This window comes from Euprymna scolopes, chromosome 10 (genome assembly GCF_053919585.1).
Source record: "Euprymna scolopes isolate OS-2025 chromosome 10, ASM5391958v1, whole genome shotgun sequence".
Lineage (NCBI taxonomy): Eukaryota > Metazoa > Mollusca > Cephalopoda > Sepiida > Sepiolidae > Euprymna > Euprymna scolopes.
Genome location: NC_136491.1, coordinates 15,919,228 through 15,933,407, shown reverse-complemented (window position 1 = coordinate 15,933,407; position 14,180 = coordinate 15,919,228). Strand labels below are relative to the sequence as shown.

The window sequence follows — 14,180 nt, the reverse complement described above, 5'->3', positions numbered from 1 at the left end:
TCATGTATATTTTTAACTTTTCCGGAAACCCCGAGAAAAATGCGACAGTGTCAGACAATGTGGCTCCAGGAAAATAAAATAAAACTCTATTCATTTGAAATCTTTTCATATTAAACTCCTTGAGAAATTTGGCAAGTGGGTGTGAAAAAGTATTGTTGTTGAAACCAATGGCATTGAAGGTGTTAATTACCCCATAATACTTTCAACTCAACTTTTGAGTGAGATTGGCAGGCTTCAGCGAGGCCTCCGTGATATATATATATATATATATATATATATATATATATATATATATATATATATATATATATATATATACACACACGGACGCCTCGGCTTCAGACGGCATTGGCGCCGTCGTAGCAATCCTTAAGTATAAACATAAACAATACCGGCAGAATCAAAGAAAATCACACTGGAAGCATATTTCAAATTAAATCAAAGGCCAAGCCTTTTCACAATTTTGCCCATTCCTTGTTGGTCCCCCCCCCCCCGATTTGATTTATCAATCGGAGAGGGACTATAGTTTTCAGTGGCGTTCGTCCGGATGATTCCCGGATAACCGTCCATTACTTTTTTCTGAAATTTTGCCACAAGTTGTACTCCAATACGTAGATGTGCACAACATCGAGTTTTTTTTTAAGAAAACTCTCGTTGCTCCCCCAGGGGCTGAAAAGGGGTCAAAAATGCCCAAAATGGCAAAAATGACACTTTTGGCCCCATAACTTTTTTCCAGTCCATTAGATTTTACTGAAACTTGTCCAAAATGTGAAGGCAATTGTTGCAAATGTAAATTCAGTATCGCTGACCCTGGCAAAACTCTGGTTTGCGCCCCCCCCCCGGAACTTTTAGGGCTAAAAACCACCCCTTTTTTAGGTTTTTTTTTTATAGTTGTCTAAACACTCATGATTATAAAATATATATATATATATATATAAAATGATTAGGAATTTAAAATAGACGGTCAGTTTCACAAATAAATATAACGTAACATGAGCTGTAGTGTGTTACCAATTTTAAATTATGTGCGCTTATTGGGGATAGGGTGTCTACTTTTTAAGCGATTACACATGGTTTTACAACGTTGCAAACCGAACTTAATTTAGTGGGAAACACTTTAGTTAATATCCATAAAGAATTAGGATGGCCAGAAATGATGATCATTTTACGTTAAATTTATATTCGAAACTGATCTTACACTCTAAATTCTAAATGATCGCTTTTCTTTCCGCCAATTAAAAAAATGTTCTAACATGTAATCTATAAAAGTAATATTTCATTTTGGAATAGGGATTTAGCTGCGAGAGAAAGCACAGAAAGCTCACGCAATCTCACGTTAAAAATGGTTTTCATAATAGTAATATTATTATTTAGAAATTCGTTCGTAACAATGAGATGTGGCTTTGCTAAGTGGCGTTGTTAAATATATTGTTCTTACATCGTTTTCTTATTTTGCCTACCAATCTTCGAATATTTTCCACTATTCATGTAAGTAGCATGTTATACAGTAAATACGAACTGGTACAATATAGCTTTGTTTTAAAATCAAAATAAATGTTTTGTTGTGTTACAATTTTTAATCAATTACAAGGCAAACATTTGAGATAAAATATACGCGGACATTAACCAGGGGTTTATGTAATAATTTGAAAATTTACGAAAAAACAAACAAAAAAAATCTCTAATTAAATATGTATAAATTTTACAAGAATCGGAATCGGATCGGAATCGGAAATTTTGAACGGAATCGGGAAAAATTTTGGCATCGTCCCATCACTAATATATATATATATATATATATATATATATATATATATATATATATATATATTTTTGTTTTCACAAGTGACGGCACAGTCTTTCTTTAAATTCGTCCACGCAATTCCGAACACCACTGCCGAATTGACATGCTACACCACGAACAAACACACACGTTCCCAAGCAGGACCAAATAATCTTGCCGAATCGACAAACCACGATACGAAAATGCAATAAGGCGAGACACGTTATCAAAGCAATATATTTTTAAAAAATATGTGAATCACTTATCAGCTTGTTCTTTTCATAGCTGTTGGGTGAAACTAAATCGTCACTTTGGGGTAAGATGGGTGTTGTTCATTAGCAGATTTGATTTGTAATCAAAAGGTCCCGGATTCGCTTTTCACCGCAGGAGGTGGGCCCGGCTCATACACTTGTGCACTTTCGGCACAGTTTTCTCAACTTAAAAGACATTCATTTTAACTGGGGTAAAATAAGAATCTGAGCATTTGTGGTGAAAGAAGACTAGCTCGGTTTAAGAGTTGTTAAAAAGTAACAAACCACTTTTCACAGTGTAGATTCCTGAAAGCACTTCATCTGAGGTGGGTTGAACCAGCTTCCCTTGGAGAAGAAAGTGTCTAGGGAATATCAAATTCACAAGCGGTCCTCAGTTGCATGCATATATCGATTAAGGGAGATGACGACATTAAGTTTTTGCAGTTCTTGCAGGGGTGTGCTGATGTCCTCCTACATACAGCACCTGGTATTCTAGATGGTTACCTGTCTGGTACTGACCAGGCTCAGTTATGATCTAACGGGAACCAGTGTGTTAACATGATTATGTCATGTATGTGCATGTGAAGTGGGCATATTGAGAAGTATGTGAGGAGTATTCCAAAAGTAATGCCTCCTATTTTTTATTCTGCCTGAATGGATCAAAGGAGATTGCAAATTGCATTGTTATGATGATTGAACTTATGCATTCATGACCTGAAAGTTTCATCTCTCTGTTGTAGATATTGACAGTGTGAAACTCTTAAAAAAGCAACTCCTATCATGGATCTGCATCAGAAGCAGAGATGTGTCACTAAATTCCTGACAAAAGTGCATTGAGAATGGTGCAGACTATGTAGAAAAATAAATTCTGAAGCACAAAATGTTGTCCATTTTAATAGCATTACAAGTTGATTTTTTTTTCTTTGTAGATAATTGTTATTTTATCAACTTGCATGAAAAGGGCTATGTAAAAGATGCTTAAAACCGTTTGAATTATGTAAATACCATCAGTAGTTCAAAACTTATGAGAATTTTAAGTGCCAAAATTTATGCTTTTCTGTGGACATTTTTCTTTAGAAAAAGTGGGCTAAATTACAGACCTCAACATTTCAAGAAATTTGGTAATTTCGCCACCATTTATTTATTTTTCAAGCTATTCTCATGAAACTTGGTACTCTTATGTAAAATTGTGTGCTCTTTCTGATTATGCAGTCAAATCTGATGTATCTCTCTACCTTAAGCCATGAATTATAAATTCAGATGTACAAATTTAAATTTTTTTTAAACTGGTGCATGGTATCATACAGTGGGTGTCTATTCATGAACAAAGCTAAGTATTATAGTGGTATTTAAATATAGTTTTATTGAGAATAGGCATTTTCCTGCCTCCTCACCAAAGGAGAGTTTAATATTGGGTGTAGCCATTGAATGCCTGAAGAGCATTCATGGTCGGTATTTACTACTCCCCTCAAAGAAAAAAAAATTGAGTAGATATGAATTAATCTCAGAAATAAATCAAAGAAGATTTTTCATATAGATTTTGGATTTTTGTAAAAGATGGAAATTCCCATAGTTGACCAGAACTTATGCATTTTGGGACCAGTCCAATTTTCAATTTTGTAAATCCTCTCTATCTGGCCCAAAATATACTCCTATTTTCTGAGATGCAACCATAAATTGAACTCTACATGAATCCTCGATGTAACTTTCACAGTACCAGGATACCAGGAATCCTGATAAGCAACATCTATATATTCACCAGTTGATGGTAATTTTTGTCATTTCTATTCTGTTGTTTTACTAAAAATTCAACGATGTAAACAAAGAAATAAAATGGTAATTTTTACCTTGTTTCCACCTTAATATTTAAAATGATTACTTTTATAGGTTTTAGGGTATGCTGAAAACGAATAACGAATTTAAATTTTCTGCAAATAAGTAGTTTTCTGGATATCAAGCAATGTCATTTCTTATGTTATCACTAGTGGCTATCTTGGTACGCGTGAGTGCAACCCCAAGAAATAAGAGAATACAAACAAAATTTATTAATGCGCTGACCAGCGTCAGCGCATAGTGAGCCGTTTTCTCCATTAAGCGGATTTGAATTTCTATAAAAGGTAACATTTTAAAGAAATTTCCACACAATAATTATCAAATATTTACATATTATACATGAAAATAATTCTGAAACTATTATCTATATGAAAATGGATGATATATGCCAATTTATCTCATCAATTTTGAAATATTCTTCATCAAATTTGCTCGGTTGTAACTTTGCTTCCTGTGGTCGTAAAAATATAAATCAAAGTCCAGTAGAAATTAACTTCTATCCTCATATAGCCTGTAAAATTTCAGCCATATCCAATCAAATTTGACCCCGCGCATATGTATCCAAACGTAACGTGTGAAATGTAAACATTGAAAAAACAGTTTCCCTTTTTGTTGTCATTTGTTACCGTTTTTTTTTCATTTTTAACTTGGAGCATAAAAACATTGAACGCATAAAAGCAAAATAAATTAACATCATTGGAATGCTTATTCTATTCTCTTTCCATTAATGTTATTCTTTTAAAAATTGACCCACAAATAAAAAAGATATGACTTGTTGAAGCACATTAGGTATGTAATATTGCCGATGTCCACAAAAATACAGCATATGCTTGTAATTCTAATTTTAATGGTACTACCCCCCAGCTTTGTAGCTTTTAAACTTTTTGAGTTTAAAAAAAAAGTGAATAATAGAGCTTTAGGTATAAGAGTACAAAGATTTAAATAATGTTTAAAATCGGTTTCAAAAATAAAAAGTTCCAACAAATTGTAACGATTTTTATAAATGTTTTGATAAAAGTTTTATTAAAACTTTTATTAAATCGGTTGGCAAAAGAAATGAGAAAACATGTTCTCAAGAAGCTAGGTAAAATAAAGTTGTACAATTCCCTTTTTATCAGAAAAGCAGATTTAAAATACATTTACGACAAACTCAATGCAGACATAAATTTGCTGGAATTTAACAGAAGGCATAAAATAAAAGCCACCCGCATATTTAAGGAGAATCCGAAATCATATGGTACAAAACTATTCGGTTAATAAAATCGTCATATATTTTCCAAATTGTTGCATTGTTTGGAGAGTTAAAAAAAAAAGCATTGGTATATAAAGGTTAAATAATTTGCATATTCCTTTGAAAAACGGCCATTAATTAATTAAAGTTTTGGATTTTTTAGATGAGGGCTGGTTGTTTATATCACTTGTATTGATCGGACTATTGTTCTCATCCACAGCCATAAAACAGACTTACTTCAAAAATACAAAAATATCTATGGAGCCAGTAACTTTCCTCCTTTCTTTTCCAAACAACAACCAACATGTCTGAAGACGGTTGAACCAAACTGACCGAAACCGTGCACAATTAACATACAAGATGAGAACACTAGTCTGATCAATACAACTAATATTAATTATTTATTCATTTTTTATGATTTCTTATTAGCTTATTGGTTTTATTTCACTATTATGTTGAATTCTATTTATGCATAGTTTCTACATTCTGCATAATTACATAGAATTTAAGATGAAAACGTTGGACAGCATGATTGTTCACTGATACTTTTATACAATTTTTGGATGGCTTGTTTCTTATGAAACAATTATGAAACATAAAAATATCAGTGAACGATCATGCTGTCAGATATATGCATGACCTTATGCCAGACAAGGCTGATATTAATGTCAGCGTTTTAGACGAAATCAAATGTAATGCGTGCGAGTTGAAGAACAAACAGATGATTCTAAGGATGTTCAGCCTATTAGGATAGACCTGAATCACACGAGTATTTTTTCTTATTTTTTTCAGCCTGTGACATTAACTCACTTCTCTCCCTATCTAACTTGGCCTTTTGGGCAAGATCAAAGTGTAGTATCTGTCCGACAGATACTGCAAGCTATGACTAGCTATGACTAGCTATGACTAGCAAAGACCAGATGTGGGGGCAGCCCCACATGCCTGACCATTAACCAGCTCCCATTTCCCACCTCTCGGGAGCTGGTCCCCTTTTCCCCTTCCCCCTCCCTTCACTCCTCACATTAAAAATCGGCCTTGTGCCTAATTTGCTCGGTGGGGGAGCAAATAAATACCATCTGTTCTTCAGATGCTGCACTTCAATTTCTTGTTCTCTGTCAGTGGAGGAGAAATCCTTCACGACTGAGACAATTTTTATTTTTGTTCCTTTTCTCTACGTTAAAAAACGACCCTGGTGTCTAACTCTGTCCCATGGGGAAGCATTGTAAATAGGAACTCACTTCTCTCCCTTTTTTTACCTACCAAACCAAACACTAGCGATTGAAGATACAAAGAGTTTGCAGAATAAAAACCTACAAAATAACTGGATACAATATAAATACTATTTCCAAAATAACTGGGTTCGGCATTAAATAACCTGAAAAAGGTTGATATGCCATAAAATAACCAAACCAAACTCTACAAATAAATATTTAAAAATATAAAGAACTTGAAGCATAAAAACTGTTTCTAAAATAACTGGATTCAACATTAAATAACCCGAAAAGCGTTGATAGGCCGTAAACCAACCAAAGTAAACCCTTTATACCTAGCCTTAACTTGAAGACAGTTGCTGGCAAAGCCAATAATTATACAATTAATAAATAAATATAATTAAACTAGCACACCATATGCTTAAATATGATATTTTCATTATTAATGCCGATTTCATATTGATTATTGTAAAGCCAATTCTCTATTAATTAGGTACTTGTACAGTTTAGTCAAGACATTAAAAAATGAAAATATCAAAAAGAGGTTATATTGCACACATCTGTTATGGAACAAAGTTCTCCGAAAAAAAATTTCACTTAATTTCATCAAGTAGTTTGTTTTTTTTACAGCGAAAAAACAATTTATGATACCGAGCAAAAGGTTTGATTTTTAGGAAGAAAAGCTAGAAATAAAGATGGGGAGGGAGCATCGACGCTTTACATAGAGTTATCTCCCCGTGGCGTGTTCAGCAAATTTCATAATGGGCGACTTCGACGCGCTCTCATAAGAACGTGTTTTTCCGCTGTAAAAAAAAACTACTCGATCAAATTAAATGAAATTTTTTTCGGAGATCTTCAGTCCAAAACGGATACGTACAATATAACCTTTTTTCGATATTTTCATTTTTGAATGTCTTAACTAAACTGTACAAGTACCATTATTATATTGTACCCAATATATAGTAGTGATTCCCCCCCCAAAAAAAACAGTGACTTGGATGCCATCAATTAGAATCGAAACGAAAGCATTTAGATCTCCAATGCTACCATATGACCTAACAACACATGGATGTCAAAACTTTATAAAAACTAATGTGCTTTAATGTATTAATGTATATTTGCGCATGTGTAGGGGATGCACATTAAGTCAACTTATGCCTGCCAAATTCCAATTTTTCAATTTTGACTTCTTAGCAGCTATTTTTCTCAGCTAAAAACCAAATCGAATTTGTTCTACAATCCGAATCCTCTATATATCAAGTTTCAGGTATGTAGACCAAAAATTCACAAAGTAGTTTGGTAGAGACCGTTCCACACACATCCATAAGGTCACTTATATATATATATATATATATATATATATATATATATATATATATATATATATATATATATGTTGTTTTTTTTTACATGGAAGTCACCACTTATCTAGGCCCGGAGGCCACTCGAGGATAAGCATTATTGTGTGGACAGTAATCAATGGGACAATATCATAGTAATCGTTAGTAATGGAGATCTGATAAAGTGTTTTACTTAAGGGAGCGGTTCATCAGGAACTTGTTTATGTTGGACTTGAAGACACCCAAATTGTAACCAGGTGGGAAAGAGGCAAACGGAATACTAGCAGGCCGCTGGGCGTTGCCTAGTCATAAAATACGATGATGTTTTAATTCATGCAGATTTCATATTTATTATTATAAAACAAATTCTCTATTGATTATTATATTGTACCAATATATATATATATATATATATATATATATATATATATAGTAATTTATAAAATATATATGGCGATTAAGCTACACTGAATATTCTGCGTTTCATCCAACTATAGGATTCGTCAGGCTTATGCGCGAATTCTGTCGTTGCTTCTTGTTTTTATATATGTTGAGGATTTCTAGTCGGCCAATCAGCTTTCTCGTATCCACCGCGCCCCTTCCTACCAGCCAATGGGCATGCATTTTATCAAACAAAGGATCTGTTTTAGAACTAGGTTAGTGGGTTTAGGTGGTCGTTCTCCTTTTTTTTTTTTTTTTTTTTATACATATAAATATACCTATGTGCACACAACAATGCACATACATATACATATATACATATATATATGCATATATATATATATATATATATACATATACATATATGTATGTGATCGTTTATGTATATTCATGTTTATTTAATTTATTTATTTGTTTTATTTTATTTTATTTTTTTTTTCCTATTGTTATTGTTAGTTTTAAAGCTATTTTGTATCGCTATCCTAGAGTAAGTTTTATTTTGTGAACACAGTTGTTTGCTATTTCCCGCCTACAGTTTAATAGATTTTGAGGTTCTTTAAAGTACAGGATAGAAAATTTTTCATGGAGGCATAGTTTACATGGGTCGTCTAAATGTCTGCATGTGGTAGCTTGTCTCATTATTTTCCATTCGACTACCGGCGAATGTCCACTTTCTTTGAGTTCCCAGTATTTATTCGCTAGTGTTGTTTTTATACGGTGTTTTTTATTTTTGAATGTGCTTTTGTGGTCATAGTATCGGGTTTTGAAATCTAAGGAAGTCATGCCTATGTAATATTTCTTGTTATTCGGGTTTTCTTTCGAAAATATTGTTGCTTGATAAACTACGCTTTTTGTTAGACATTTATTTTGGACTGGGCAAAGTGTACGGTGTCTACAATTGCATTTATTTTGTTCATTATTAGTATTTTTATTTATGGTATGGTTATTCTTGTCCGGGGTTGGTTTGTTATTATTATTATTATTATTATTATTTCTGCTAGTGTTGGTTTTATTTCTGTCATGGTGTCTACTTTTTTTATTGTTTATTTTGTTGTTGTTTACATTGTTTTCATTTAGTATTTTGTTATTATGTGCCTTAATTATCATCTCTAAATTTTCGCAACAACTGTAAGATAACTTCAAGGTATTTTTATTGAAGATTTTGTGTAAGGGGTTGGTTGCGGGAAAGTGTTTTTCAATAAGATCTAGAAATTTCTTGCCAAGTTTTGTTTTTAACATTTGATTGTATGGGGCCGTATACCAAATTATAGTTCTTTTTCTTCTGTTTTTAATTTTATTATAGTTGTTGGTGTTTTGTTGCTTATATTTGATATCAATATTTTTGTATCCACTATTTTTTAGGGCTGTTTTTTAAATATTGGATGACCTGTTAAATGCATTTTCGTCGCTTGAGTTATTACTGAGTCTACTTACGATCGAGTTAGGAATATGTTTTATAATTGATGGTGGGTGGTTGGACTTAGGGTTTACGTAAATTGGAGTAGCGTTATCTTTTAAGTATGGTTCATATGTGTTTTTATCTAAGTTTAACGTGACGTCCAGGAAGTTTGTTATTTTTATGTTAGCTGATATGTCCGCTTTTAGGCCTAATTTTTTCATTTCTTTGTGTATGATTTTCTTAAAGTTTTCTCCCTTGACTTTGTTGGAGTTTTTTATTATTATTATCACAATTGTGAACAGTTACAACGATAAAGGAGGAGCTCTAGATAGAGGTAACTATGGAGACTTTGTTGGTGTGGTTACACTGAAAGAATGGATGAGAGTTCTTGGATTGATGTAAAAAAGTTAAGGTAGTAGAGTCAATTAGGAAAGTTAAGGTAGTAGAGTCAATTAGAAAAGTTAAGGTAGTAGAGTCAATTAAAAAAGTTAAGGTAGTAGAGTCAATTAGGAAAGTTAAGGTAGTAGAGTCAATTAGAAAAGTTAAGGTAGTAGAGTCAATTAGAAAAGTTAAGGTAGTAGAGTCAATTAAAAAAGTTAAGGTAGTAGAGTCAATTAGAAAAGTTAAGGTAGTAGAGTCAATTAAAAAAGTTAAGGTAGTAGAGTCAATTAGAAAAGTTAAGGTAGTAGAGTCAATTAAAAAAGTTAAGGTAGTAGAGTCAATTAGGAAAGTTAAGGTAGTAGAGTCAATTAGAAAAGTTAAGGTAGTAGAGTCAATTAAAAAAGTTAAGGTAGTAGAGTCAATTAGAAAAGTTAAGGTAGTAGAGTCAATTAGAAAAGTTCAGGTAGTAGAGTCAATTAGGAAAGTTCAGGTAGTAGAGTCAATTAAAAAAGTTAAGGTAGTAGAGTCAATTAGGAAAGTTAAGGTAGTAGAGTCAATTAAAAAAGTTAAGGTAGTAGAGTCAATTAAAAAAGTTAAGGTAGTAGAGTCAATTAGAAAAGTTCAGGTAGTAGAGTCAATTAGGAAAGTTAAGGTAGTAGAGTCAATTAGGAAAGTTCAGGTAGTAGAGTCAATTAAAAAAGCTAAGGTAGTAGAGTCAATTAGGAAAGTTAAGGTAGTAGAGTCAATTAGAAAAGTTCAGGTAGTAGAGTCAATTAGGAAAGTTAAGGTAGTAGAGTCAATTAAAAAAGTTAAGGTAGTAGAGTCAATTAGAAAAGTTAAGGTAGTAGAGTCAATTAGAAAAGTTAAGGTAGTAGAGTCAATTAAAAAAGTTAAGGTAGTAGAGTCAATTAGGAAAGTTAAGGTAGTAGAGTCAATTAGAAAAGTTAAGGTAGTAGAGTCAATTAGAAAAGTTAAGGTAGTAGAGTCAATTAGAAAAGTTAAGGTAGTAGAGTCAATTAGAAAAGTTAAGGTAGTAGAGTCAATTAGAAAAGTTAAGGTAGTAGAGTCAATTAGAAAAGTTAAGGTAGTAGAGTCAATTAGAAAAGTTAAGGTAGTAGAGTCAATTAGAAAAGTTAAGGTAGTAGAGTCAATTAGAAAAGTTAAGGTAGTAGAGTCAATTAGAAAAGTTAAGGTAGTAGAGTCAATTAGAAAAGTTAAGGTAGTAGAGTCAATTAGAAAAGTTCAGGTAGTAGAGTCAATTAGAAAAGTTCAGGTAGTAGAGTCAATTAGGAAAGTTAAGGTAGTAGAGTCAATTAGCAAGTTAGGTTCAGGATAACCTGAAAGGAAGTGATAAGGATGAACTTGAAAAAAAAAAGGAGGATAAATAAAGTCCTGATCAGAGATAGGTTAGTTTGGAAGCTAATTTCTTAAAGCCATCCAACATATGCCAACATGCAAAACAGAAGTTAAGCCAAATATTTGTTTTTAATGAAAATTGCTCCAAACAAAGCATGAAGCCACTTAATTTAAGGAACTAACAAGAACGAACAATGATTATCACAAAGACAGGAGATGCTTATTTACCTTAATCTTGAAAAGACCAAGATTATAAGCAGAAGTAAAACAGTACTACAACTTCCTATTCTAGTAGTTTCTTTCCAAGAACTGCAGGTTTATAAAACTCTTTTCCTGTTAACTGCTTTCCCTCCTACTTATAGCATCGTTTTAAAAACATTCTCCACAGAGTTTTGTAATGAAAAGATGATTTAGTTTTTGCCTGTGAAACAACAGAAGGCCAACTGTAACATAGTACATATGAGTTTGTGGGAAAATATCAGCAGCAACGAAGGATGGCTGGCTTGCGAAGAGATTAGCAGAAGCAGCAGCAGTAGTCGAAAAACCGCATATGCAAATTATGAAGTATATGTGAGAAGAGAAAGGAAAAAAAAGGAGAGCAAAATGCATCAGATGCTTGGGAAAAAAAGAAAGTCGACGTCAAAGAAGACGGACGTGAAAAGAGAAGATGAGAATGGGCCAGTTGTTCCTAGCATGTGGTTGGAAGAAAGAGAAACACATGTCAGACTAAAATGGGTGGGTGGCAGTCAGAGATATTTTAAGCTGTGTTGATACGGGAAAATAACATCTAATAAAAACTTCTGTTAAAAAAGAAAAATATGCCGACCTGGATTTTATTTATTTCCATTTGTATTTTCATGAATTACCAAAGTTTTATTTTTATGAATTACAAAAGTAAAGTTTTATTTTTATGAAATACCAAAGTAAAGTTTTATTTTTATGAATTACTAAAGTAAAGTTTTATTTTTATGAATTACCAAAGTTTTATTTTTATGAATTACTAAAGTAAAGTTTTATTTTTATGAAATACCAAAGTTTTATTTTTATGAATTACGAAAGTAAAGTTTTATTTTTATGAAATACCAAAGTTTTATTTTTATGAAATTCCAAAGTAAAGTTTTATTTTTATGAAATACTAAAGTAAAGTTTTATTTTTATGAAATAAGAAAGTTTTGTTTTTATGAATTACTAAAGTAAAGTTTTATTTTTATAAATTACCAAAGTTTTATTTTTATGAATTATGAAAGTAAAGTTTTATTTTTATGCATTACTAAAGTAAAGTTTTATTTTTATGAATTACCAAAGTTTTTTTCTGGTACTTGTAAGCATTGGATATACAAGAAATGTATTGGAATTGCAGGTAGGTTGAGAAATGATAACCAGTTTTTGTAGAAAAAGTGTAAGACAATGAAGATGGATGAGAAGGCAGATGTGGAGAAATTATATTTGTGTGGTAAAGTTATTGAGGTTGTTTAGAAAGTTTTGTTACTTTGATGATAACATTGGAGCAGATGGTATTGTGATTAAAAAGTCAAAAGTGGATGTTGTAAGTTTGGGGAACTTCTGCCATTACTAACGCGGAGAGCATTACCAGTGTTGGCCAAGGGAAGAGTCTATTGAGCATATGTATGCAGTGTGATGAAGTATGGAAATGAAAACTGGTCAGTGAAAGTTGAGGATATGCATTGCATGGAGAGAAGTCATATGTAAATAATACAGTGGCGTTCTTGGGTTAGTAGATGTAGGACAGTTGATATAGCAAGGTTCATTAGCTGGTAAAAACTAAGCAAAACATGGGAGGAAACAATAAGGATAATCTTGGGAGTTAGAGCAATATATAACAACCTGAACAAAGATAAGCTAGTTTAGAAGTCAATTTCTAATTTCTAAAAGTATCCAACATATGCCAGCATATAAAATGGATGTTAGGCTACTACTACTGAGGATGATTATTATTTTTTTCACTCACTAGGATTTCTTATACAGGTCATCATCAGAAATTGCTCACTGATAAAAACCGGTGGGGTTCCCTAGATTCCACTACTCTTCACCTCTTTCGATAACCTTTGCAAATAAATTTGTGTTATCACAACAGTCACCTACCATTAATTTCTTGCTGGCAGTGACCATTGGTCTTCACTGGAATTTGGGTGGCAATAAGCCTTCCTAAAGTCCCAGTCCCCTCTGCACCTATCCAGTGGTAAGTGCTTTCACTCTTCAGTTTTGCCATTCTCCTTGACCCTTCAATGTTTGGTGTAGTACCAGCCACCACTACAATTTTGTGTGTGTGTGGAGAGGGTGGGTACAGGAAGGGAAGGTGTAGTTAGCCTATAACTTCGCAGTTTCATTTTTTTTTTTTTTTTTTTAAATTTTTGTTTTACATTTTGGGATTTTCTATATGACTGGTTAGTGATTGTCATTCTTGTAGATTAAGTTCTGAATTCAAGGGTTTTCCTTTAGATTTTTATTTTTTTTTATTATTATCATTGCTGCTGTTGTAGTAGTAGTAGTAGTAGTAGTAGTAGTAGTAGACGATGGTGATGACAAATGCTTACAAAATTCTATTTCTTTATTTGCAATTGTTATAGGGCTATTACAACAAATTATTCTTATCATTGTTTTGACTCTCTAGTATATATCCGACACAGCTAGACACAATTAATCAACCAAGAACCACACCACTCTATATAAAAGCATATAAGATATCAACAGATACACACTCGAAAGTCAAAACAATGAAAAGAATATGCTGTTGTTCTAGCCCTAGTTATAAAATAAAATTTACAATTTATCTATTTTTGTTAAAATTTTTTCAGTTTGTTTGAATTTTCAGAATACTTTAGACTCAGTATTTTAAGATTATAAACGTTTGTTTTTTTTGTTTTTTTTTAACTGATATGTTCAACTTTTAACAAGAAGGTTAATTTTCTTTAAGTTTAGAGGCTAAGAATTTG

The 14,180-nt window shown here is 32.3% G+C and overlaps 1 protein-coding gene across 7 annotated transcripts in view; it reads left to right on the top strand.

Moving 5' to 3' along the window:
• The window catches only part of LOC145285814 (RNA pseudouridylate synthase domain-containing protein 1-like), a 79,311-nt gene that overhangs the window by 6,144 nt on the left and 58,987 nt on the right, over nt 1-14,180 (top strand). Inside the window, exon 1 of one of the 7 annotated variants that reach the window (XM_080134228.1) lies at nt 3,782-3,802. The exons of the other annotated variants lie outside the window; for them this stretch is intronic. The gene's annotated coding sequence lies outside the window, so the exon portion shown is untranslated. Of the gene's footprint in view, nt 1-3,781; nt 3,803-14,180 lie in introns of those variants that run through there. 7 annotated transcript variants of the gene reach the window in all.